Raw genomic sequence first — 2,500 nt, 5'->3', positions numbered from 1 at the left:
GGACGGATGACCGTGTGGCCTAATGGATAAGGCGTCTGACTTCGGATCAGAAGATTGAGGGTTCGAGTCCCTTCGTGGTCGTTTTTGGCCAATGGTCACACAATCTGCTTTACATTCAGAGTGGAAAAAGTCTTTTCCAATACTCTTGTAGTCCTCACTTTCTCAGTACTAATCATTAATAAAGTGGAGTACATACTGTAAACTCATTCAGGTTGCATCTTCAGTCTAACTACTTGTGCATTTTAGTGGCATTAAAAAGTGCTTCTATGCCGACGCACTGAATATGTAATAGGTTTGCAGAATTTTGACGTGACAGAATGGGTTTTTAGCTTAAGTGTGTGTAGAAGAACTGCAAGGTGTGTGCCTATGTGTGCATAGAGTGCTACATGTGTAAAATCTGTATGATTTGGGCAGTTAAAGTTCTGATTTTGCCTCCGAGTAAGAAAAGTACTACACAAAATGTATAAAGGATCGGCACATTGGCTGCCTTTGCTGATGCCCCCGTTGCCTAATTTGTAGTGCAATGGTTAAGTTGCAGAGTGTGGTTGAACTTGGTTAGGAGACTTAGTGCCTCTTTCCGTGTCCTACTGATGATAAGGATGGCTTGATACCATTTTCTAAGCCCAGTATATTGAGAAAAGAAGTAAGTGAAGAAGAAGTGTGGAGTCGAAAGTGGTTCTCCAATTTCTCTCCACTTGCAAAAATTGCAAAGTCTCCATTATAGCATAGAAGAGAGCGTTAAAGTCGGGGATGGAAGAGGATGAAAATGGGAAGTTTACTTATAGAGAGAAGTGAGAAATGCCCTGTGTGCACACACCGGTGTCTGACCATAGAATACATTTAAATAATGCCTCTAGAAAAGAGCTATGCATGTGTGCCTCAGTGGCCTAATGGATAAGGCACTGGCCTCCTAAGCCAGGGATTGTGGGTTCAAGTCCCATCTGAGGTGATAACGAAAATCCTCCCTCTTTCTTTTCCAGAAAATTAGGTAGATTTATTACATGCTTCCTCTCGGAAGTTTATGAGGGATTAGGTACTTTGAAACTGTCCCATTTTACTTGTGTACACTTCACAGTCATGTTAGTGTTCTGAAACTGCAAAGTATATTTTTAAATGCCTATTTTTGTGAGATGCATTTTCGACCGGCCAGAACATATTCCTTTGGAAAAAATGATTTGAATTGGATTGGTGTGAATCTTGTTTCTAGAGGTGGTGATAGGCTTTCAGCTACTTGAATAGGTCAAGCCAGGATTCATAAAAAGTATACAACCTATGTGAGTGTGAAAAATTGGCATATGCAGGAAGGAGCAATTTGTCCTACTTTCAAAACAGTTTCACTCCACGTCTGGAAACTTCCAGAGCTATGTAGAGAATACAAATGAGCTTTAAACTCATGAGGAAAGAGGTTTGTATGCAAAAAGGAAAACAAAAGCATATCATACTCATAAAATACTCAATATATAGATTCCAAAAAAGGGCTTCCAGTGAAAAGAGCTGAAAGAACACTATGGGATGTAAACCTGAATACCTTTCAATAATATGTTCTCCATCCATGCATACCACCTACATGATAAAAATCATCTCAGGTGGACGGATGACCGCGTGGCCTAATGGATAAGGCGTCTGACTTCGGATCAGAAGATTGAGGGTTCGAGTCCCTTCGTGGTCGTTTTTGGCCAATGGTCACACAATCTGCTTTACATTCAGAGTGGAAAAAGTCTTTTCCAATACTCTTGTAGTCCTCACTTTCTCAGTACTAATCATTAATAAAGTGGAGTACATACTGTAAACTCATTCAAGTTGCATCTTCAGTCTAACTACTTGTGCATTTTAGTGGCATTAAAAAGTGCTTCTATGCCGACGCACTGAATATGTAATAGGTTTGCAGAATTTTGACGTGACAGAATGGGTTTTTAGCTTAAGTGTGTGTAGAAGAACTGCAAGGTGTGTGCCTATGTGTGCATAGAGTGCTACATGTGTAAAATCTGTATGATTTGGGCAGTTAAAGTGCTGATTTTGCCTCCGAGTAAGAAAAGTACTACACAAAATGTATAAAGGATCGGCACATTGGCTGCCTTTGCTGATGCCCCCGTTGCCTAATTTGTAGTGCAATGGTTAAGTTGCAGAGTGTGGTTGAACTTGGTTAGGAGACTTAGTGCCTCTTTCCGTGTCCTACTGATGATAAGGATGGCTTGATACCATTTTCTAAGCCCAGTATATTGAGAAAAGAAGTAAGTGAAGAAGAAGTGTGGAGTCGAAAGTGGTTCTCCAATTTCTCTCCACTTGCAAAAATTGCAAAGTCTCCATTATAGCATAGAAGAGAGCGTTAAAGTCGGGGATGGAAGAGGATGAAAATGGGAAGTTTACTTATAGAGAGAAGTGAGAAATGACCTGTGTGCACACACCGGTGTCTGACCATAGAATACATTTAAATAATGCCTCTAGAAAAGAGCTATGCATGTGTGCCTCAGTGGCCTAATGGATAAGGCACTGGCCTCCT

The 2,500-nt window shown here is 40.6% G+C and overlaps 4 non-coding genes across 4 annotated transcripts in view; all 4 read left to right on the top strand.

Annotated features, from left to right (window-relative positions):
- The first annotated feature begins 8 nt into the window (after positions 1 to 8).
- Positions 9 to 81, top strand: TRNAR-UCG (transfer RNA arginine (anticodon UCG)). The gene has a single exon. It is a non-coding gene; the product is annotated as a tRNA-Arg (tRNA).
- A 795-nt stretch (positions 82 to 876) lies between these two features.
- TRNAR-CCU (transfer RNA arginine (anticodon CCU)) lies at positions 877 to 949 on the top strand. Its single transcript has one exon. It is a non-coding gene; the product is annotated as a tRNA-Arg (tRNA).
- A 647-nt stretch (positions 950 to 1,596) lies between these two features.
- On the top strand, positions 1,597 to 1,669 carry TRNAR-UCG (transfer RNA arginine (anticodon UCG)). Its single transcript has one exon. It is a non-coding gene; the product is annotated as a tRNA-Arg (tRNA).
- Positions 1,670 to 2,464: 795 nt separating this feature from the next.
- Positions 2,465 to 2,500, top strand: part of TRNAR-CCU (transfer RNA arginine (anticodon CCU)) — a 73-nt gene continuing 37 nt past the window's right edge. Inside the window, exon 1 of the tRNA in view lies at positions 2,465 to 2,500. This exon is cut by the window's right edge and continues 37 nt beyond it. This is a non-coding gene — a tRNA (tRNA-Arg).

This window comes from Triturus cristatus, chromosome 4_1, assembly GCF_964204655.1.
Source record: "Triturus cristatus chromosome 4_1, aTriCri1.1, whole genome shotgun sequence".
Taxonomy (NCBI): domain Eukaryota; kingdom Metazoa; phylum Chordata; class Amphibia; order Caudata; family Salamandridae; genus Triturus; species Triturus cristatus.
Note: the sequence above shows the minus strand (reverse complement) of the source record. Positions and strands in the feature narration are given on the sequence as shown.